Consider the following 25,146-nt stretch of genomic DNA (forward strand, 5'->3'; position numbering starts at 1 on the left):
GACTTCTGCATATTCCTCAACATTTAATTTAATTAATGATGGAGAAGGGGTCCTAAAAGGAACTAGTGTAACAAAACTTGAGCCCCCCCCTGCAAACTACATAGTGCCCCCCCCCCGGACTCAGTCAGAAGCTCTCAGGCCATGATACACTGAGTGGCTCTATGGAGTGCAGGGGCCCATCCACACCCCGGGGGCTGTGGGGGTCTATGTTACACCACTGCTAAAAGGTCCCCTTTCCTTTTATGAAAAGATTAAGAACACCCCAACATGGGAGACGGGAAAATTCCAAGTTGATTTCAGTTGCAAAATGTTCGATTTTTAAGCAACACCCCTGTTCAGAGATGCGAAGGAAGCAGCGGCAATGGCGACACGCTTCTTCCTCATTGAGTTGCGCTTCCAGCTCCTTGCAACACGCAGTCCCTCAGAAGGCCCAAAACAGCAGCATAAAAGAATTTGTGTAACCCAATAAACCCTTGTAGGCTTGGGCAATGAACAGTATAGGGTATGGATTGTCTACAAGGTATTTTATTTGTACACTAATTCAGTTGCTTTGCTAGCGTGAATCTTAGAGTTCGTTGTCAACAATCTAACTCCAATGTATCCATAGGATAACCATAATATATATTGATATTAATCACAATGATAGGAATAGAAGAAGCACACGGAAGATCCTATATATATGAAAATATATTGTATTTTATATGTCAGAAATCAATTAAAGGGGATACAGCAAATGGTTAATTGTAAGCAAAAATGTCACGAGCAGATATGTAAAAGAATCAGCAAATCAGTTCATAACAAGACATCCGCTCCTATAGATACAAATGAATAACTAAGTCCATCAATGTACAAGAGTTACTCTTAAGAACATAAATTGCTTTGGAGATGATGACGAGGTCGACGTTTCGGTCTTTGTTGCAGTTGTCTATAAGACCATCATCAGGACAATTATATATTGCGGAGGAAGCCCCTTAAAAGGATGTGATGGAGATGGAATTGCTAAATTCATATAGCTAATGCGTGGAAATAAGTCGCCGCAGAGATCTGCAGAGTTCTTGAAATCAGTATTAATTAGTTCAAGTCAGCAATCCAACACCAATGGAGGAAAGCTCTTCGAATCAAAAGTTGTCTGTGTCAATAAATGGCTACAACAGCACACCGATAGCGATTCAGCAACCACAGGCGTTTTCGGATCCCGGATGACCAAATGATAATATTTGATCTACATAAACTTTTGATGGGAATCCAATGTTCTCTGTTTGGGTCTTACCACCAATCTAAGTAGGTCCTTTTGAAGGTTTGCCCTGTTACGCATTTAGGTAGTAAGACTTATATAGCTCTACCTACCATAGGGGTGTCTGATATGAAGATAAGGGAAGGTTTAGGGACTGGCAAGTGGGTGCCCTTGCCCAGTCAGCATGACAGTTCCAGACTGCACACAGGCTCTGCAATGGCAGACCTTAGACACATTTTACAAGGCTGCTTCTGTTGGTGGCACAACCAGTGCTGCAAGCCCAACAGCAGCATTTGGATTTACAAGCCCTGGGCACACTCTGTGCAATATACTAGGGTCTGACAAGTAAACCAAACAAGCCAATCATGGAGTCACTGATTAATACATTAATTTACAGTAGGGAGCACTTGCATTGTGGCACTGGACAGCAGTGGCACAGTGCCCAAAGCATCTAACACGAACAAAAACACATGAGGCAACAGCAAAAATGGAAGGGAGACCGACGCCAATGGTGCCAGGTCTAACACGTGTCCCCTCCAGCTGAAATGTGGGGAGAACTACCCTAACACCTAGGAGTTCTCATCACTAAGGTGGAAAAATCTGGACAGGCATCAGCGTTGGCGTGTTCTGTACCGGGGCGGTGTTCCACCGCAAAGTCCATACCCTGTAGGGAAATGGACCACCTCAACAGCTTTGGATTCTCACTCCTCATCTGCATTAACCATCTGAGGGGCCTGTGGTCTGTCTGAACCGGGAAGTGAGTCCCGAAAAGATATGGTCTCAGCTTCTTCAGTGCCCAGACCACAGCAAATGCCTCACGTTCAATAGCACTCCACCTCTGTTCCCGTGGAAGTAACCTCCTACTGATGAAGGCTACAGGTTGATCTAGGCCCTCCTCATTCATCTGTGACAAAACAGCCTCCACACCATGCTCAGAAGGGTCTGTCTGAACGATAAACTCTCTGGAGAAGTTGGGTGCCAGGAGCACGGGCGCCGTGCACATGGCAGCTTTCAGGGCCTGAAAAGCTTTCTGACATGTGTCAGTCCAAATCACTTTCTTGGGCTGCTTCCTGGAAGTCAGCTCTGCCATACCCCTTGACAAACCTCCTGCAATACCCTGTGAGTCCTGAAAAGGCCCTCACCTCTATCTGGGTTTTGGGGGGCTCCCAAGTCAGGATGGTTTCAATCTTGGGTTGTAGGGGCGCCACCTGGCCGCTACCAACTTGGTGTCCCATGTACACCATGGAACCCTGCCCGATCTGGCACTTACTCACCTTGATCATGAGGCCTGCCTTCCGCAGCGCCAACAACACTTCCCAGAGGTGGCGCAGATGTTCTTCCCAACTGGCGCTGAACACTGCTGTGTCATCCAGGTAGGCGGCACTGAACTCACCCAGTCCAACCAACACCTGGTTGACCAACCTCTGAAAGGTGGCAGGGGCATTCTTCATCCCAAAGGGCATAACCCAGAACTGGAAATGCCCATCTGGTGTGGAGAATACTGACCTCTCCTTTGCCACATCAGTCAAGGTGATCTGTCAGTACCCAGACGTCAAGTCAAATTTGCTGAGGTACCGTGCAGCCCCATGCCGATCAATGAGCTCATCAGCTCTGGAGATGGGGTGCACGTCAGTCTTCGTGCCTGAAACAAGCTCTCTGTAGTCCACACAGTACCGGAGTTCGGGTGTAGCTCCCGGCGCTGCAGCCTTTGGGACCAAGACCACTGAGCTTGCCCAAGGACTGCTAGAGGACTCAATCACCCCTAGCGCAAGCATCTTTGAGACCTCCTCTTTGATGCAAGCCCTCACCCTGTTAGTTACTCTGTATGTTTTGTGCTTCACAGGTAAGCTGTCCCCTGTGTCCACATCATGGACGCACCAATCTGTGACACCAGAAACCAGGGAGAACAGATCAGAAAACTGTCCCAGCAACTGGCGGCAGTCATTCTGTTGATCATGGGTCAGGGTGAAAGAGAGGTTAACACCATCCACTGACCCATCTTGCTCTGTTGCAGACAGGAGGTCAGGAAGAGGCTCAGTCTCCTCCTCCATTCCAGCGTCTGTTGCTAGGAGCATGCCCACTTCAGACCTCTCTAAGTGGGGCTTAAGGCGGTTGACATGCAGGACCCTCAGGGGGTTCCTGGGAGACCGCAAGTTCACCAAGTAGGTAACTGGACTCTTGCGCTCTACAACCTCAAACGGTCCTGTCCACTTACCTTGGAGCACGCAGGGCTCCACTGGGGCCATGACCCACACTTTCTGGCCAGGTTGAAGCTCTACCAGAGTGGCATTCTGGTCATACCATCGCTTCATCTCCTCCTGGCTGGCTTCCAGATTCGCCTCAGCGAGTTGCCTAAAATGCCTAGTCTGGTTCCTGAAGGCCAGCATGTAGCTATGTACATCCTGGGCAGGTTTCCTGGGAGATTGCTCCCAGCCTTCTTTGACCAGACTCAGAGGTCCTCTGACCGGGTGTCCATAGAGAAGCTCAAAGGGACAGAAGCCTAGAGATTTCTGTGGCACCTCACGGTATGCAAAGATTAGGGATGGTAAGAGGACGTCCCACTTACGCCTCATGGGTTCCTCAATACCGAGTATCATGCCTTATAGGGTTCGGTTGAACCTTTCAACCAGCCCATTTCCTTGGGGGTGGTAAGGAGTGATGAACTTATACGTTACACTGCACTCCTGCCACAGGAACTTCATATCCTCAGAAATGAAGTTGGTTTCCCGGTCAGACACTACCTCGCGAGGAAATCCCACTCGGGAGAAAAGTCCCATCAGTGCTCGTCCCACCACGGGGGCCGTCACTGTCCTCAGAGGTATGGCTTCCGGGTAGCGGGTGGCCTCGTCCACCAAGACCAGGATCAACCTGTTGCCCATGGCTGTCTTGGGGTCCAGTGGCCCCACAATGTCAATCTCCACATACTCAAAGGGGGTACAGACCACAGGGAATGGCTGGATAGGAGCCTTCTGCTTCCTCCCACTCTTTCCACTTCCCTGGCAAGTCTGAAATGTCCTGCAATGAGTGTGTCAACTCTTGCGCATTTAGGGCCAATGAAAGTGGGTGACCAGCCTCTCAAAGGTCTTGTCCTGCCCCAAATCTCCTGTCAAAGGCAAATAATGAGCCAGCCACAGTAGGAAGGCTCTGAAACTCTGGGGTACCTCCAGCACACGGGCTGACCCAGGCTCAGCAACCTTAGGCTCACTATACAGGAGACCATTCTCCCAGTAGATCCAATGTGATCCAGACTGATCACCTGCTGCCTGGCTTACAGCCTGTTGCTGCAAGCCCTCAAGAGAAGGGCATTCTCTCTGTTCCTTGCAGAATTCTTCCCTGGAAGGGTCTCCTTCTTGCTGCCAATGGGTCAGCTCAGGCAGGTCCCCCAGTTCAGCTACCTGTTCCCCGGTAGGTTCCAGGGCATCCCCCTAAGGATCTACCTGCTCCTGGGCCGTGGGAATTTTGGGGGCCGGTTTCCCACGCCCCCTGCCACTTCTTTCTAAGGCAGGTTCCTGGGCCTCCCTCTCAGGCTCCAGGTCCTCTTGAGCACCCCTACGTGCTGCCATTGACCGGGTGGTCACACACTCCCAGTCAGGCAGACCCACCATCTCCAAGTGAGTGCTCTTCTCCACCTTTCCCCAAGGTGAGCTCTCTAAATCATTACGCAACAAACAGTCAACAGGCATGGCGGGCCTCACAGCTACCTGAAGAGTACCAGAGACCCCCCCCCCCACTCAAAGGGAACCTGAGCCCTTGGACAATGGTTCTCTGTGTTGTCGGCGGCAACAACTCGGCAAAATGCATGAGGGACAATCTGCTCTTGAAACACCAGGTGACACTTGACAGCTGTCACACTGGCTCCTGTATCTGTAAGAGCTTCCACCCTATGGCCATTGATGGTCGCCCACTCCCCATATTTCTTAGTGTTTCTGGGCAGTTGAGTCTCTGGGACCATCTCACAGTCTCCTAAAGAGACAAGGGTCATCTGTGTGGGACCCCATCCACCTTGGACATCAATTTCCTCCCCCAAGGCTACACTTGCCATCTGCCGGAGCCGAGCACCAGTGGGTGCTGGTTTTCCAAACAGGCGGCACCTGGAGTAATTCACCTTATGACCCAGGTCACCACACTTGTAACATTTCAGGGGTCCCTGTGGAACAGGACTACCTGTCGGGACCCCTTGCTTTCTCTCTGTGGGAGGCTGGGAACCTTTCCCTTGGTTCCCTTGGGGACAACTTTAGGGCCCTTTGCGGTACTCCTTTTGTTTACCCTTGTCCCCCCCCACTCTTCTGCTGGGGACCCTGCCCACCTTTGGCTGAGTCTCCCATGTGACCCTTTTGGACCCTGGTACTAACCTAGTAGTCCGCCTCCTCAGCAAGCTCCCTAGGGTTAGTCAGCTTGCTATCAATCAGGTGCTGGTGCAGCTCTGGATAACAATTATCAGACAGGCGCTCCCGTGCAATCAAATCAAAGAGACCTTGAAAATCATTAACTTTGCTGCCCTTCACCCAACCATCCAATGCTCTGCAAAAGAAAGTGACATATTCTACCCAGGTACTGTTTTCTAACTTCTTGCACTTCCTGAACCTCTGTCTATAGAGTTCAGGGGTCAAACCATACCTAGACATTAATGCATCCTTCATGTGGCTGTTTGAATTGCGGACTTCAGAAGGCAAGTCTAACAGTGTGTCCCGCCCCTCACTAAGGAACCTTCCCCACAATTCCGATCCCCAATCTCTCTCAGGGACCCGGTGGGAAGACATGGCTACCTCATAGGCTCTGAACCACTGCCCAATATCATACATTTTATAAAACTCTTTCACCACATCTTTGGGAATAAACACTCTAGCTTCCACAGCCACTGACGGTATGCTTCCACCAGAGGGAGTAACCTCTAAACTTTTGGTTTAAAATTCCAACTCCCTCAAAACCTTTTCATGCTCAAATTGTAATTTCTTTTCTTCTATGTCTAATCTCCTATTTTCTATCTCCAGTTGCCTTTTCACCTTGAACTTGGTCATCTCCATTTCGTGCCTCCTAGATCTCTCTCTGTCCTCCAGCTCCTCTGTGGACAGACTCTTGCCAGAAGCACTGCTACCTGCGGGGAAAGGTGCCTTCCTTCCTCCTGAGCCCACTGGCCCTTCCAGCTGTACATCTGCATGGTCATCGCCCTCCTCAATTTCAGGGGGTGTCCTTGCTTCTACCCAGGCCCTCAGCGCCTTGTAGAACTCTTTCTTCTTTTTGAATCCAGCAGTGGAAACATTGAATTTCTTGCAGAAGTACTTTAGCTGTCTTACTTTGTAGGTTTCTAGCTTCTCCACTTCCCAATCACAATCAATAGAGGCTATGGATTCTGTATCTTCTATGACAACTGTATCTGGCATCTTTCAAAAATAGAAGATCCAAAAAGGAATCTACCAAAAAGTATGTGGTTGCGTTATGGTCTGCACTCACTAAGTAGTGTTCACCAATCACTGTACATGAGTCACAAATGCAAGTCCAGAATCCTCACCGCTGACCACCAATGTTAGACTTGGGGGTCTCTAGTTGGCACAGGTAGGTACTTGTGACAAATAGGGGCCCTTGCCTCTAGCCAGGGTAAGGGGGTACATTCTAAAGCAACCCCTGCTCACCACCTTGGTAGCTTGGCACGAGCAGACAGGCTTATCTCAGAGGCAGTGTCTAAAGCATTTGTGACCACATACAGTAATCCAGTAACAACACTACAGATGGACACCACACAGTTGTATATTAAAAACACAACCTAGCAGAGGCAGGCTTGAAAGGTTAGGCAAGAAAATACCTACTTTCTAAAAGTGATATTTTCAAACACAGAATGTTAAAACCAACTTCACTAAAAGATGTATTTTATCATTCTGAGTTCAGGCATACTAAACTTGAATTTCCACCATGTTCTCTGAGTCAGTTAGGATTATAGGAATGTAATAATCTAACTTCCCATTCTGGCCTATGGAGACCAGGTAGCCTTGCAATAGGGAAAAACGAAAATGGCTGTAATTCACTGTTAGGCCATGCCACACACATCAGGGCTTGTCCTACATTATACTTACAATGCACCCTGCCTTTGGGCCTACCTGATATCTGACATGAAGAAAAGGGAAGGTTTAGGGACAGGCAAGTGGGTGCACTTGCCCAGTCAGCATGACAGTACCAGACTGCACACAGGCTCTGCAATGGCAGACCTTAGACACGTTTTTCAAGGCCGCTTCTGTGGGTGGCACAACCAGTGCTGCAAGCCCAGCATCAGCATTTTGATTTACAAGCCCTGGACACACTCAGTGCACTATACTAGGGTCTGACAAATAAACCAACCAAGCCAATCATGGAGTCACTGATCAATACATTAGTTTACAGTAGGGAGCACTTGCACAGCAGTGGCACAGTGCCCAAAGCATCTAACACCAGCAAAACACATGAGGCAACAGCAAAAATGGAAGGGAGACCAACGCCAATGGTGCCAGGTCTAACTCAAAATATTAAGAAAAATTATACCAATTCGGTATTTGGAAGGGGCAGCTCCAACATACCCTTCCAGATACCGAATCAGTATCCCTTTGGAACACCATTTTAGGAGTCGGAAAAACGTTTTTGTCTACTGAAATGGGATTAGCACTAGGCTAAAAGCATTTTAAAAGGTCACTAACACCAAACACTGACTCGGACTGTTAGAGTGCCTCATACATCTTGACATTTAGTTCGAATTTGCTAAAGGTATTGATATGTATTGCGGTCCTGATACATATTTTGTTAACTGACAAGCTGTAGATCACCACCCGTAGAAAGACGGAGTAACCTCAAACCCCCCTCCCTCCCCCAGGTGGTTAATCAGAGGCGGAAACTGTTAGTCCTAAAACACAGAGAAAACACTGAAAGCACTGAAGATGTATTTGGATTTTTTTGAATCACTGAGATCTTGGCATTTGAGACTGTCTTGTACCATTGGTGGATGGCCCCCACTGGCTTTTAAGCTGAGGCTGCAGTTGCACTATAGCACGTTGTGTGTTGGCCATTCTCCTTTCTTTGTCTATGTCTATGTACTGTTTCTTGTAGAGCGCATAAATCACCCGTAGGTCTCTTTGCCGAGACTCAGGCATAGACAGAAAAGATGGCTAGGAACAAAAGAGATTTAGAATAGCCAGGTCTTGAGAGATTTTCGAAACGTTGTATGTTCAGTCTCAGTTCGTAGATGTATAGGCAAAGAGTTCCAGATGGTGGCGTCCAATTTTGAAAAAGATTTACTACCATGTCTTGCTTTCCCTTGGGTGCGGTGTGGTTGAGATCGTGGAGAGAGAAGAGCAGAATCTTTTCTCAATGTGAAAGTGATAATGTGACTACTTGGCCATTTATAGTCTGTTTCCTATGTTGTATAGCTAAGTAAAATGTTTTGAAAAAAATACAATTCGAAACTAAAAATTCCTTCACAAATATTTTCTATCATGTCGTGTGTATCTGTATTGTTTTCATCAGAAAATATAAACCAAGTAGGAGTATCAAAAGAACCAAATACGAAAATATTTTCAATCAACATATTGTTTTCAATATGTAAAAAAAGAAATTACTTTTTTGAACAGTTTATAACAATGTTATCAACTATTTAATACAATACAAATCTATTTTAAAAGTAGATTTTCGGGGGCGTGGCCAAGATGGCGGAGTGAGTGGAGGTGCCTTGCGATCGCTCTGCTCCGGGCCCGCTTATTAGCTTACAATAGCATTGCCCCAGGGCTTGAAAACAGGTTTATCAAAAGAACCAAATACGAAAATATTTTCAATCAACATATTGTTTTCAATATGTAAAAAAAGAAATTACTTTTTTGAACAGTTTATAACAATGTTATCAACTAGTTAATACAATACAAATCTATTTTAAAAGTAGATTTTCGGGGGCGTGGCCAAGATGGCGGAGTGAGTGGAGGTGCCTTGCGATCGCTCTGCTCCGGGCCCGCTTATTAGCTTACAATAGCATTGCCCCAGGGCTTGAAAACAGGTTTACACGGCTCACGGAGTGTTGTGATCTCACCCCTCCTGTGTTGAGACCGAAGGCGGCCTGAAGAGGGTTGACTCTGCGGCTCACACCCGAGCCCTGAGGATTTGCTCAAAGTGGAGTGTTGGAGTGGTGGTGTACAAACTCTGGAGACGCAATTTGGCACTAGACTGGGTGGCATAGCTGGGAGCGCCCCTCCCCCCTACTCCTGGTGCTGGTGTTGAGCACATTCCCGGCTTTAAGAGAATGGTGAGAGCCAGGGTAAAAAAAGACCGCACATTGAAGGACATGCTGGTCAAGCTCCCACCCCAAAACTGCCCTGATCCCCCAGCCGGCTCTGCGCTCTCCGAGGGGAGTAACGAGGACGAGGCCCTCATCACCCACTCCTACATGGAGTCCTTATTCTCTTCGCTTAAAGAGGACCTCCAACAGATTAAAGGAGACCTGGACCTGCAAGTAGCTGAGCTGAAAATCTCTGACTTAGGCGACAGAGTCTCCACCAGGGAAGAAGAGCTGGAACAATTGCGCCAAGAAATAATACGCCTTTCAGATAGACAAATCGACCTCCAAGCTCATGCTGAGGATCTGGAGAACAGATCGAGGCGAAATAACATAAGGATCGGAATGCACCCTCCTCGGCTGAAGCAGGAAACGTGGAGGAATTCCTCCAGGCCCTTTTTTCCGAAATCTCAGGTGACACGTCTGAGTCGGAGATCCATCTAGGGTCCAATGTGTGGGACCACCCAGAGCTTCAAACATGCCTCCTCCGGACATCCTTGCCTGCGTCCACAACTTCCCCTTGCAAGAGCGAATCCTACGAACTGTGCGAGGGACTAACGCAACACTTTTCAGGGGACACTCGTTGCAACTGTTCCAAGAACTTTCAGCCATCACACTTCAAAAGAGACGAGAGTTTCGCACAGTGACTTCTTTTCTTAGAAACCATGACATCTCGTATGCCTGGAGCTATCCCTTCTTCCTGATCTTTGAATGGGAAGTGAAGACCCACCAAATATGCTCCCTCAGTGCGGCTTGTGATCTCCTACGGATCATGCTACTGGAGGCTGAGGTGGGGTGCACGGATGAGGCTAGAGTTGGAGCAGGTCGGTGGGAGTGACAGCGACAGAGGCGGTGAGGCAAGAAACCCTCAAAGCCTGACCTCGAGGCTATGGCACAAGAAAGAAAGGCAGTGCTGGAGAGCCTTGCTGGGTGTACGGTTACAGGAGAGACGGGTTGAGCAAAACAGTCTATCCCAACATCCACTGGGGTATACGATGGACGCTATGCGAGTCTGAGAGGACTGCGGTGTACGTGATGCCGCTTTGGCCACAATGGACCCCACCAAGAAACTTTCTCGTTGGAAGGCAGGGTTGTGTTTTGTGACCCTGTCTCCCCCAGATACTCTGTTCGTCTTTGCAAGTAGTTCTGTTTTTGGTTGTTTTTTCTTTGAATGTTTGTTTTTTAAGTACCAATGTGAAATGCAGGCAAGGGACAAGTCACCCCAACACAGCAATCCCTTACTCTCCTATTATGACCACAGGCGAGACTCCAAAGATCATTTCCCTAAATGTTAAGGGGCTGAATAATCCTGTTAAACATAGGGCAACCCTCTCCTATCTTGATCATGCTGGAGCAGACATTTGCCTCCTCCAGGAGATGAATCTCCTGGCCGGAGACACTAAACGACTCAAGGATAGGGCCTTTGCACAGCAGCTATTCTCTTCTATGGGGCAAAAAACAGGAGGGGTGTCTATCCTGTTTTTGCGCACATGAAAGGCACTGTCGGCCCTAAGCTAGTTGAGCTTAAAGGTCCCCTCCTTGTACATCGCATACAGTTGGCACACAAACACTCACGCTGGACTCACCGCGCGCACCAAACGAGGGGCAGAAGTGCTTCATTCGGGAGGCACTAGATGAGACGCTCACTTCACAGGATCGTTTGGTCCTGGTGGGGGGCGACTTCAACACAGTCTTGGACAAACACTTAGATCGCACCGTACGAAGGGAGGGGTGTTCTGGGTCCCTGTCGGGTGCGGATATTGCATGGCTGAGGGTGGTGGGGCTGGTGGATTTGTGGAGGGCCTCACACCAAAACACCAGGGATTTCACATTCTACTCCCACGTGCATAAGTCTTACGCCTGACTATATTATTTTCTGGGCTCCCATGATCTACACTGGCTTCTGCGCTCGGTCGAGATAGAGATGAGAATGCTCTCGGACCACTCGACACTTGTACTGGATATTCACTCCCCCCTACAGCAACAGGCCAGGCCACAATGGAGCTTAAGAGAGACCCTATTGCGGAAACCAGAAGTCCAGGCTAAGATTAGAAAAGTCATCACTGATTACCTAGAAGTCAATGACAATGAGGAGGTACCCCTCCCGATGGTCTGGGATGAGTTATATCCCTCTCGGCTGCCGACAACAAACAGAGTACACTCAAAAGAGCTGAGCTCCAGGAAAGGGTCAGGGAGCTCCAGGGAATTCATCACCAAACTGGGGCCCCAAGGGTGTGGCGCAAGTTGGAGGTGGCTTGGTAACAACTAGCCGGATTGGATCAAGACAGGGCAGAATTCGCTTTACTGCATCTTAATCACCTGTATTATCTCAATGGCAACAAAAGCGGCAGGCTTTTGGCTGAGCGACTAAGAGCCCAGCGACAGGCTAATACCGTCACTCTCTTCAGACAGAAAGTGGGATAGACCTGGCAGATGATTCCTCTATCGCAGACCAGTTCAGAGACTTCTACGCACCGCTTTACTCGTGGTAATCTGCCCCAAGGACATAGCAGAATACCTTAGTGATGCCTCTGTTACCAAACTGAATGACTCCCAGGCATCCTCTCTAATGAACCTGTCAGGCTGGATGAGGTTATCTCGGCCATCTAAAGGCAGAAGCCTTTGAAGTCCCCGTGGCGGATGGCTTTTCTGCCACTTTTTACAACACTTTTTGTGTGGAACTTGCCTCGATTCTCACCCGACACTTCAACTCAATAGCATACTCAGGTTCTCTCCCGGATTCAATGTTATACGCAATTATCACAGTTATCCCCAAGCCACGCAAAAATCAAAAACTCTGTGCTATCGCCCCATATCACTCCTCAACGCAGACTCAAAGCTTTTCGTGGGCATTCTGGTGGCGCGCCTGAACCCCTTGATGCAGGGGCTTAGTCGGGATTCGTTCCGAAGCGGCTTTGCGCAGATAATACTAACAGGCATTACTACACATTATAGATAAGGCCCACCGGCGGCAAGAGTCCAGCATGCTATTTTCCGGTCAATGCCGAAAAGGCCTTTGATCAGGTTCATTGGCCCTTTCTTTGAGCGACAATGGAACACTTCGGCTTTGGAGAGCGATTTCGATCCTGGGTTTCCAGAGGATACCGGATGCCTCGAGCGTCCGTGAGGGTCAATGGGATGGATTCGGAGTACTTTTCCATCTGTGGGTGTTCAAGGCAGGCCTGCCTGCTCGCCCCCCTACTATTCTCTCTTTACAAGGAGCCCTTGGCACAGAGGGTCTGCGACCACAGCTCATCAGAGGGATCCCCTTAGGGGGAAAAGAACATCGCATCAGTCTGTATGCAGATGATGTGATGGCGATGCTGGACAACCCGGCCAGGAGTTTGCCTCCCTTCCAGGCCGAGCTGGAGAAGTTTGGGGTGGTAGCAGGGTTTCGCATGAACCTCCATAAGTCCTGTGCTCTTGGACTCACAGTTCCCCCTCTAAAGCTTGAAGAGCTAAAGCATACATATCCGTTTTGCTGGGTGGACAATTCTATCCCCTATCTGGGCATCCAACTGTGTAAGACAATGGAACAAACGAATACTTTAAACTATGGGGCGCTACTGACCAGTGTCCAATCTGAGCTTGATAGATGGCAATATTATCCGCTCTCCCTCCTGGGCTACATAGCAGCCACTAAAATTACTATCCTACCCAGGGTCCTCTTTTTCTTTCAGGCACTGCCGCTGTCTCCTCCAACTAGTATGATAGCAGGCTTTCAGGCGGCATTGAGTCACTATATTTGGGCGGGCAGAAGGCTAAGAATGAACAAAGAGCAGAGCTGGCTCCCCCCAGCGGAAGGAGGGTCCCCTGCCTCATCAGATACTATCAGGCAGCCTAGCTCCGTTATCTTGTGGAATGGTCCAGACCCGAATCCGAGAAGAGGTGGCTGTTCATGGGCAGAGCTCTGGCATGTACATGATTGGTGAAAGTCCCATTTCTGCCCCGAACACACAGATCCACAACCCTATACATGTCTCCCATCACAGGTTCCTTACTTTGAGTCTGGGACGGGTGTATCGGCAAGGGAAGATTGACCTCTTTGCCCTCCCTCCTGGCCTCAATTGCAGATAATCCAGCATTCACGACAGGCATGGGGGCCTCCTTTCAGGCATGGCAGGAGGCACCGTGTAGGGCGATAGGCCATTTCTTTGATCATGAGGGGCCATTGTCCTTTGCCACCCTGAGAGCCGACTATTCCATCCCTGAGGTGGAGCGGTTCAGATATCTCCAGATCAGACATTGGGTGACACATCAGGCAATTTGCCCGCGGGCAGAGAGGCCATTGATGCCATACGAGAAATGGCTCTTGGGGACAAAGTCAGATATGCTCCTCATCTCAGAGTTATAAATTCTCCTGCAGCCTCCTCAGACCAGTGAGAAACCTCCCTTGCAAAAACGCTCGGAGTCTGAGCTCGGTCGCTCGCTCACCCTCAAGGAATTGCACAACATCTATCACAGGGCAAGGGATAGCACTCACAACATGGCGAGCACCGAAACGGCAGTCAAATCATCACATATTGGTACTTAACCCCTGTGCGATTACACAAGGGTAACCAGACCTGCAGTAATGCCTGCTGGCGACAGTGTGGGGCTAAAGGAACATTGATGCACATTCTTTGGGAGTGCCCAGTATTAGCGGCATTTTGGTCTACAGTCTTAGACAACATTGATACCCACTTTTCCACCCAGCTCCCTAGATTCCCTGTGTACACAATACTTGGATTGCCTAACCCAATCACTTTCCCGCTTTCTTCCCATAGAGGCCGCCAGATCAGTATAGCCCTGGGGGCTGCGCAGCAGAGCATCTTGGAACTATGGGGTTCCCAATCTGTTCCGTCTCATCTGGCATGGCTCAGACGCTTGTGGGACACTTTGGGGATGGAGAAGCTCACCCTCTCACTGACATCACGAGATGACACTTTCCGAACAATCTGGCAGCCCTTCATAGCCTTGTTTTTTTTTTTTTAATCTTTTTATTGAAACAAGAAACCAGAGAAAATGATCTACATACTCGGACAGTAAAGTTACGTGGCGCACAAGGAGTCACACAGGAAAATATAACATTACATCAGTTGCATGGCATTACATTACGTTTGAAGTCTCTCTCGGGTTATGCCTCTAGCTGTGAACTGTGAGCCTGGGGTGGTTCACAGATATATCTTCTGTATTCATTCCATTTGTCCCATATCTCCCCCCATTTTTTGGGGCATCCCCGGGCAGTGTACACGGTATTTTCTTTAACCATGCACCAGTCCATGTCTCGTTTCCACTCAGTAATTTTTGGAGGCGTCACTGCTCCCCAGCACTTAGCAATGTTACGCTTAGCCACCATCTGCCCAAGCATCACCCAGATCTTCCCTCTCTCCGAAAGGTCTGTTGGCTCCCATATATTCAGTATGCAACGTTTAGCCACTGAACGCAGTTCCATTCCCCAAACATCTTTCATACATCGGACCACTTTCACCCAGTATGACTGTAGCATCGGGCATTCCCATATCATGTGGAAGAAGGAGCCAGCCATCCCACAGCCCCTCCGGCACCTATCATCCTCGCATCTGCCCATCCTCTTCAGCCTGGTGCTAGAAATGTATGCCCTGTGGAGAATTTTAAGTTGGATGAGTCTCAGTCTGGGCGAGATAGCTACTTCTTCTGGGGAAGCGAGTGCACATCTCCACTCCTCCTCATCGATTTCCAGGTCATCAGCCTCCCACCTCCCTTTCAAGCCCAGAAGTAAGTCAGGTAGGTTATTAATGAGCTTCTTATATGTGAGTGAGATCGCGTGTTCCGGTATGTGACCGTCTTGTAGTCTGTCCTCCAGGGGGGCGGCCGGGGGGGGGCAATGTACCACGCGGAATGTTCTTTTGGAGTGAGTGTCGGACTTGAAGATACCTAAAGTATTCCGTGGTAGCGAGCTCAAATGTATTTTGTAGGTATTCAAAGGTTTTCACACCTTTGGCATATCATAGATCCTTTACCTGAGAAATACCAATAAGGTCCCATTAGTGGAACCCCTTGGTGCGGCCCAGCCGGCCCAGGCGCTCAGAGACCCAGAGAGGGGTGGCCATGGTGAGGGTATTGTGCCAGCCCATGATGCGTTGGACTGCGTGCCATAGTTGTACCGAGTGAAGGGTCGGCCCTGTGAGCGAGTGTCTGGCAGTACTAGAATAGAGTGCCGCTTTGTAATTCCCTCCCGGCAGGAGCCACCTGTCCATGCCGTATCCCAGATCATTACCATCACAGTAGGTACCTTGATTTATGGCCGAGAGATGTGCAGCCCAGTAGTATCTGCGGATATCTGGTAGGGCTATCCCCCCATCGTACCATCCCAGAGTCAATTTCTGTAATGCAATGCGGGGCGTACCGGACCAAAGAAGGTCCCTCTGTGCCGCCTCAAAAGCCGCGAAGTAGGAAGACGGCACCAGATCAGGGTAGTTTTGTAAGGCATAAAGGAACCGGGGTAGCACCATCATTTTAAACAGAGCCGCCCGGCCCAGCAGGGAGACCGGGAGCTTTTTCCGGGTGCCGACGTCCTGCTTAAGTCTTTGTAGGGGCAGGGGCAGGTTTCTATCGTACATCAATGTTTTGTCTTTGGATATAAAGAAGCCCAAATATGTGAAGCCTTCAGTGACCACCTTAATGGGACATCCGCGTGGAAGCACAGGGGGGCTACCATGCAGGACGTAAACGAGGGACTTGCTCCAGTTGATGCTGTATCCGGAGTTCTTCCCAAAATTAGTAAAAATATCTAGTGCTCCAATGAGAGACCTCCGGGGCCAGGTGAGATAGAGGAGGATATCGTCAGCATACAACGAAATCTTGTCCTCCCAACCTTCCGCCCAGCGAATTCCTTTCAGGAAGACATCTTGCCTGATCCAGGCGGCAAGTGGCTCGAGAGCAAGAGCAAACAGGAGGGGCAAAAGGGGGCACCCCTGGCGTGTCCCCCTCTCAAGGGGAAAAGCCTTTGAAACCTTGTTGTTCACTACTACTTGGGCGAGTGGGTCCGCATAGAGGAGCCGCACCCAAGAGATAAAACTGGGGCCGAACCCCAGTTTGTGAAGAATTGCCATCAAGTACGGCCATTCAAGAGACACAACCACCGTGTCCTCACTTAACGTACGAATCCTCCCCACCACTCCGTTTAGTCGGCGGAGATTCAGAGCCGTGTTGCGGTGGGGCATGAATCCAGATTGGTCCGGGTGGACCAATGTGTTGATGACCGGTTTGAGTCTATTTGCCAGAATTTTAGCTAATATCTTTGGTTCGGCATTTAGCAGGGAGATAGGTCTATATGACGCACACAACTCCCTGGGCTTACCCTCTTTAGGAATAGCTACAATCGTAGCCAATCTTTGATCGCGAGGCAATCCCCTACTGACTTACTTTCCTCAAACATCCTTTTGAGATAGGGGCTGACACCATCCGGTTTGAGCTTGAAGAGCTCTATCGGAAGGCCGTTGGGTCCAAGCTCCTTCCCGGGACGAAGATCTCCTATCGCTTGCTCCACCTCTGTTGTGGTGAGCGGCGCCTCTAAAAGGTCACGCTCCACATCAGAGAGTGCCGGCATCCTGATGTCTGTCAAGAGTGCCACCGAGTCCTCCTCCGGGCGATCTGACCCTCGTTTGTACACTGTCATATAGTGACAGGCAAATTCAGCGGCAATGTCATGGGGTTCTGTAAGCACAGTGCCATCTGACGTGTGAATCTCGGCCACCACTTTACTAGCTTGTTGCTTCTTATCGAGCCAAGCCAGGAGTTTGCCTGCCTTATCTCCCTGGTCGTAGATTCTGCCCTCACGGGTGACAGCCAGCTCTTTGCCGCTTCCGTGACCAACGCCTGGTACTCAGCAGTTTTCAGGGGCAACCGATGGCGCGATCCTGATGTGTAATCCCTTTGGGTTATTCCCTCTAGAGATACGAGGTCAGCCTCAAGCACAGCAAGCTGCGCCTCTCTTTACTTACGACGGCCCGCAATCGCCGATAAGGCCTCTCCTCGCAGGACCGCCTTAAAGGCCTCCCACAATGTAATAGCAGAGGACACAGAACCGTCATTACTATTGAAATAGTTCGCTATTGAGAGGATGAGTGTCTTACGGAGGTCCTCACTACGGAGGTGCCAAGCATTGAAAAGCGCGACGCATCCCTCCCTCCTACTTCCGACAGTAAGGTGGGTCATGACCGGTGAATGGTCGGAGATACCTCTGGCCAGATGAGTTGCAGTCCGGATGGTTGTGTCAGGGTGCAGGGGGGTGAGGATATAGTCCAGACGGGAGAAGGAGTAATGCGGTCCCGAGAAGAAAGTGTACTGTGAGTCTACGGGGTGTGCTAATCGTCAAATGTCCGTGAGACCAAATGTTTCAAGGAAGTCCCCAAGCCAACTGAGCCCCGGAGGCATATCCCGCGGCGGGTGTCTGTCTAGTGTACTGGAGACTACTGCGTTAAAGTCGCCCCCTATAAATAGCTGCCCTTCAGGGAGAGAAAGGAGGAGCGAGCCAAGGTCCTTGTAGGCCTGTGTTTGTAGACCAGGTGGAATGTATTTGGAGACCATTGTAAGTCTGCGCCCCTCCCACTTCCCCGAAACTGAGGCAAAGCGACCCTGTGGATCAGTATCAGTGTGATCAGGCAGGAAGGGAAATCCACAGCGGAGAAGAATACCCACCCCCCGGGACCCCGTGGTGAAGCCTGAGTGGACTGCCAAAAAATACCCACATCTATTCAGGGCATGACAAGTGTTTCCCAACAGGTGAGTCTCTTGCAGCATAACAACATCAGGTGCGTGCCGTTTAATGAATTGGAGTACCATGGTGCATTTGAGTTTGTCCCCAAGCCCGTTAACGTTCCAGCTCATTAGTCTGAGGCTTTTGTCCCATTTTTTAGCCCTTATCAAATACCATTTCCATTTTTAACCATGGGACCCCATTATGCCACACAAAATCATACAATATTTCAAGGCATGAGCAAAAGACCAACTCTCTTTTCTCCCCAACTCCCCAAAACTCCCCACCGCCACCTTCCCTTCCCAACCCCATCCCCACCCCCCAATCAAATCTTTGTGGACAGCCCATAGCTCCCCAAAACGACCAAGCCGGATTCATCACCCCCCCACAACAACAACACCCCCCACCCTGCTCCCTGCTCTGTAGGTTAACAACTACCCACGACCCCAATTAGCAGAGCACCTTTCGCCCAACCCCGGCCCGGGAATGGGGAAACCGCCCCCTCCCGTGAAACTTCTTTAGGGAACGTGCACCTGCCCCAGCTCCAGCCGGCGCACCGGCACCGCCCCATAGCAGTATAGTCTCCTCTATCCCAGAGCACCCCCGGCATAGCAACGGGCCACTGAACGCCTGGGCAGAGGTATAGATCGTCCCTGTATCAACAAAGTCCAAAAGAACACAGAAAATTATACATTACAGTTCAGCAGGGAACGGCTTCAAAGGTCTAGTCTTCTGCGTGGAGCCGGGTCACGAGAGGGGTCTCCACTGGGATTTGCAGATCTGGAATGCCATGAACGTTGGCTCCAAGTGTCCCCTTCCGATCTGTCCGCCGCAGCCCCAGGGGAGGTCACCCGGTTCTCCCTCCACGATCCTTGCTTCCTCTGTGGCTGGTCGGCCGGGGCCGAGGTATCAAGCCACGTTTGGACTTCCGCTGGCGATGTGAAGAACAAGGATTTGCCTCCATCAATGACCTTCAGCTTGGCGGGGAAGAACATCATATATTTTATGCCTCTTTCATACTGTAGATCTCCCCGTTGCCTTGCCGCCTGGAGGATGGCGCCCTGGTCTCTATAGTTCAATATTTTGGCAATGATTGTTCTGGGTGGCGCCCCCAGTTTAGGCCTGGGGACCGGAGCACGGTGGGCTCGCTCGACCGTGAAGATTTTTGACAGCCTCTTCGGCTGCAGGTGCTGGAGGATAAGGTCCTCTAGGAAGAGTTCCAAGCTGTGCCCCTCCGTTTCCTCCGGCACACCCACCACGCGGATGTTGCTCCTCCGAGACCTCCCTTCCTGGTCATCAAGGCGGAGGGCCATCTGGCGATGCTGGTGCACAAGGTCATTGATCCGACCTTTGAGTCGCTTCTCCGCTGCCTGAAGTGTTTTAACGTCCGCTGCGTTGGCTTTGGATCTCTCCGTGGTTTTGCCTAGGTCTGTTCTTAGTAGATTGACTTCAGTGCAGATTTTGTCCATTTTGGACTCTAGGGTAGTGCCCAGGGTTTGAATGGCGGCCATTATGGAGGTGAGGGATGGCTCGCTCTGGCTTGCCTGATCATCAGTAGTCGCACCTGGTTGACCCTGGTTCATTGGCACAGCATATTTGTCCAGCTTGTGGGTCTGGGTGTTGGCTCCTCCTTTTGGCCTCATGGCGCAATAGTCGGGGCTCCTATATTTCGCCAGGCTGCCCGAATGCAAATGGAGGATCCCTCGCGGGCCTCGTGGGGGTACAAGTGCGGTATTTATGACTTCGCTAGTCGTGCACTTTTCCTTAGCAAGGGGAGCCCGACCAGGTGCTCCAGCGCGCACCCGAGGCAGCAATGTCTCCTCCAGCAGGTCAGCTAGCAGATCCATCGTCCGACGCGTTATGGGTCACCTCGCCTTGCCCGTCACTAGTTCAGCCCCTCACAGCCATGCCCCCGCACCGCACGATTTCGCCCCAGGTCCCAGCAGCCAGGCAACCAGCGCAAGCACAGCAGAAGAACTCCTCAGGCTCCAGCAGTCATCCCGCCCTGTTTCTCCAACCTGTTGTTGTCAGCACTCCTTAGGGCTCGCCCCTCTTCTCTTCCTGCCGAGTGTTAAAATGTCCAGGGCCCCCAGCCCAAGGCGCCGCTGCGCGGGGAGCTGGGCCCAAGGGCTACACCACAGGCCTCTGACCTGTAGAAGTTGTGTCGCTGCCCTCGCCGGTGGTGCGGGTTCACCCCTGCGTCTAGGGCCTTACTCCGGTCCTCGGGCCCCTTGGTTTCATAGCCACGTTCCGCCACCACCGAAGAGTTGCGGTCAAATGGCGCCACCGGCTCCCGTGCTTCTTGGGGGTCCACCCACGCTCCTCCGCACTCAAGGATTAGGCCAAAGGACGTGTGGCGAGTCGCCGCCGAGGCGTCCTCCAGTCCGCCGGTACCAGCCTGATCTGAGCCTCTGCTCACAACCCTCGTGTCAGGCCGCAAGCCAGGGCCTCGGGTGAACCAGTGCCCGGCCCAAGGGCTCCAGGCGGCGCCACCCACTCAGCCGCGGCAGTGGAGAGGGCCGCCGCTCCGGCCTCACGCAGCCCCTGGTTCCGCCGCCACTGCCGATAGGGAGCACTTCACGGGAGGCTGCCGGGGCGCAGATGGAAATGCGCCCCGGTGAGGATTGAGGACGGATATTTGTTGGGGCAGTGTCAGCTCCGGCGGAGCCGGGAATTAGGCAGCCATTGGTGTCGGCGCCTGGCCACGCCCCCCCTTCATAGCCTTGTTAACCAAGGACCATACCTGTGGCTACTTGACTGAACCTGATACATCCTAGTTCGCAGATCGCTCAAAAGGAATTTTCCACTTCCCTAACATTACAGTTTATTCAGCTGATGGTACTGGGACTGGGTGGGAGGAGGTAGGGGTGAAGGTTGGGTGGGAGGGTGATGTTTATGTTTTGGGATTTACGTATACATCCTTAAAAGTTGTATTTTCATAACTCATGTAGAGTCTGTTCTTGACTTGATTTGATACTACAGTAATAATAATGATAAAATAGATTTAAACATAAAATTAGATTTTCGTTAAATAGCATTGTGTAGCATCAATACAAAATCAGAATGTCCTTCATATACACACAGTGAAAAGTGGGGACCATGCTTTGTGATATATTTTTGGTGCCACAGGAACAGCCTACTGCAGTACAAAAATGAAGCTTGTGTACTTTTTTAAAAAAAGGGGCAAAAATATGAGACACCTCAATGAATTTGGGGAAAATTCTGTGCACCTCGTGCATAATGATGAACTTATTAGCATGGGGCAGACTATGTAATGGCAAACTCAACCAGCCTTTGAAAGAACAGTGCATGACCTGTGTTAACCTGAATTTTAGTATGCTTCTCTGACCCAGGTTACCGTGCCAACACCAGACAATGTTAGGACCGCAGTTTGGGTAGCTTTAATTGATGCGGTGCATCTATCCAGTGGTGGCTCCCATAAGAAACCGAGGAGCATATTTACAAAGAAGTGACAGAGCGCGGCTCCGCCACGTCTGAAATGCAGGGCTGCACCATATTTACAACAATGCAGTGCAGCCCTGCATTTCCCACTGTGCTGGTGATAATTTCAACTGCCTAGCGCCAACACAAGCACCCTTGCACTATAGGGCAAAGGTGCCTGTGTTGTGGGGAATGATTGTTTATGTGCAGGAAGGTGTCCCTTAGGTGTCCAAATCTTAGATGGCGATTTGTAACTTCTATGTGTGCTGTTTTGTGCAGCACACATAGAATTACATACATAGACTAGAAGAAGAAACACAGACTTTCCCCACTGAGCACCCAGGGTCTTGAATGTAAATCCCAGGTCAAATATATCAGGCCCTATCTCTTCTCAACTTCCTGAAGAAACTGGCATGCTTCTGTTTGTAGAAACACGTTCTCACAAAATAATCACCTGGACTTCAGACTCCCCCTGAAGAAAAATCCCCCTTCCAACCTATAACACTCTTCAGCTTGTGTTTCACCTCCTCCAGCTTAAAACATACTACCACAATCCAATCTTGGTATTAATTGCTGCTCTCTGCACTGCATCCCAATTTTATGCCATTTGTTGTGTACCTCTGAATTTACCTACCTTAGTCAGTGGCCAGACCAATTCTGTGCAGGGTACTATGTTGTTGTACAGATCAGTTTCTTTTATTTAGGCTACATAAATAAATACATATAGTGATCATTGTCATTACTTCCGTGACACCGATCAGAATCTTTTACAAGTCATGTAGAACTAATGTTATGTCTTTAGCTCTCTCACTTCTTTTGTCTTCAAAAAATTGCCCAACCCAAAAATTGTCTGGATCAGTGACACAAGAATATTTAAATCTGAAGTACCACGTGAACTCAAGGGAAAGGAAGCCATGTGTAGTGTTTAAATAAAATCTAATAAACATGTGCATTCAGTCATACAGCTTCATAGCAGGCTGGACAATAAAATCCAGAGGAATACCAGGCCCTACCAATCTCCTCTACTTCCCTACACAGTGTTATATGAAAGACTCTACACGGTTTTGTTTTTCGAATGTATTTTATTGAAAGGAAGCAGATCTGATGTTAGTACAGAAGGTGCCTGGCTGTTTTGTCAACGTCACTATTTATTAGATATGCAAGATTCAGCCAGAAACATGATTTTGCTTTTAAGACAGTGTTTAAGTGGGATAAAATATGAAGAAAAAAATTCTAATAGGTTGCATTTCCATGAATCAATGAACATTTGGGTACCCGCTACAAAGGTATGTAGCAGTAAATCAATATAAGGCTGAACAACAGCACTGATTAAGTAGATTCTCATTCCAGTTTAGGGATGGCCTGATCCAAATATCAGAAAGTTATATCATGCTCGTTTTCGGTATGACACAAATGACATTTAAAATAATATGAACCTCCAAAGTGAAATTATAGGTATGGAAAATTATATATGCACTCTTAATGGTCTTCTTAATATATTAGAAAGCCACTTTGATCCTATTAAATTGCAGAAAAAAATCAAATATACCTCACCTACATGACGTGCCATAGGTTCCAAGCTACATCTCATGGCCCAGCAAGGCTTAAACTCTGTCTGGGATCTCAGGCCGGGCTGTTCCTATTGGAGAAAGACCCAGTCTGATTTTCATATAGATCCTCCTCATCTTCAGCAGGAAAACAAACAATAGACTACAAGGCTGCGTGAGCGATTGACATTAGCTGAGCCTTTTGCAAGCATGCTGCTTTTTATTATTTTGGTGTTTCGAATGCAGATGCATTCATACCCCTGGACTCATGAGTACCTTGCTTGTCAAAACCTGAATATCCAGACCTATGTCTTTTGATAACCTAATGGCATTAATTTACAAAAACCATTAGTTATTCGCTCTAATCGCCTAATTTCACTTCTAGCTCTATTGTCCTTATGAAGAGTTCAGAGACAACCACTCTTTGGGAATAGTGACTATATTTGCTAAAAATCCTGATAGCCAAAAAGCGGTTGTAAATTTCACAATAGCTTTTGGCAACAAATAAATTCTTTTTACAAACCAACTAATCTACTAATAGGTAGGTTCACAAAAAAAAAGAAATCATAGTGGGTCGCAAACCAATCTGTTTCATAAATAGTACGATTGGCTACAATCATAGAGATGGCATGCAAGGGTTAGCAGACCACCATCTTTGTGATTGTTTTTCAAAATTGAATACTTTATAAAGCAGCCCAATTCCCTTAAAGGAAAAGGGGCTGCTTAAAAAAAGCTTTACATTTTAAAAACTTCAATCAGACTTGGCGGTGTCCCCCCCAATTCCATAGGTGACCCATTCTATGAATGAGTTAGCATCCCAACTTGGGAGTCAGTAACTTTTCAATGGTTTGAGACCGTAATTGCAGTCTCAAACCATTGATGCACAGGGACCAGAATCACAATTTAGGAATGACGACCACAATACATTCATTCAAAAATCTGATTCTGGATACATTTCTAAACCTGTTTTTAAAACCATAATTTGCACACCAAATAGTGCTCAAGACCAGATCCTTACTAAAGCAGATGCAGTTAGAAATGTTGTAAGCCATCTTACAGATTAACCAACACCTTGCCAGAGACAACTATGAATGTAGCACCATCAATTGAGTTGATTATGTGATGCACTCTAATTACATTTTGCTTTTAGGTGTTTATTGGTTTAAATATTGTGCAGTCTTAAGCATTGTGGGGCAGATTTACAAGAAAGTGATGCAACTGTAAAGATGCGTCACTTCCCCTTCGCCACCCTGAGAAACCCTTGCGCCAAAATGGATGCGCTATATTTACAATAAGACGCATCATGTCGCAAGGACTGACAGATGCACCAGAAATTATGAAGCATCTGTTTGTGCAAAAGTCATGCATTGCTGGAGTCATGTCACAAGCACGACGCAACTCCAACAATTCATAGAGAGGCCTATCCTCATTGTGCTGCGTCACTCCTTATGCCTGCTCCAAGGTTGATGCTGTGGTGTCCTAAAAGTGGCGATTTCACTGCGTCACTTTTATGAGACTTTTTATGCACATTACAGGTATAATGTGACGCAGGGCTTTACAATGTGACGCATCTCTCTAGATGCGTCACGTTGTAAATGGGCCGCATTTTTATGCCACCGCTGCGTCACAAAAAATTACGCAACAGCAGCGCAAAAATGACGCAAGAGGCTTGTAAATCTGCCCCTGCATTTGGTGTGTGAGCTATGGTTTGCATAATGAACCATGCACCTTGTGATTACAAAAAAGCACAAAAAAGCATCAGTGGTGGGAGCAACAGCTGTTCGAACTATTCCAGCATGCTCGTTCTAAAATCTTGCAGCTAACACTGCATAATTATGCGACGTGGTTTCATGGCATACTTTGGGGAACTTCAAATGTAACACAAAATTCCCCAAACTAAGCAAATTACGCCAGCGTTAAAATT

The sequence above is a fragment of the Lissotriton helveticus genome, chromosome 6 (assembly GCF_964261635.1).
Source record: "Lissotriton helveticus chromosome 6, aLisHel1.1, whole genome shotgun sequence".
Taxonomy (NCBI): Eukaryota; Metazoa; Chordata; class Amphibia; order Caudata; family Salamandridae; genus Lissotriton; species Lissotriton helveticus.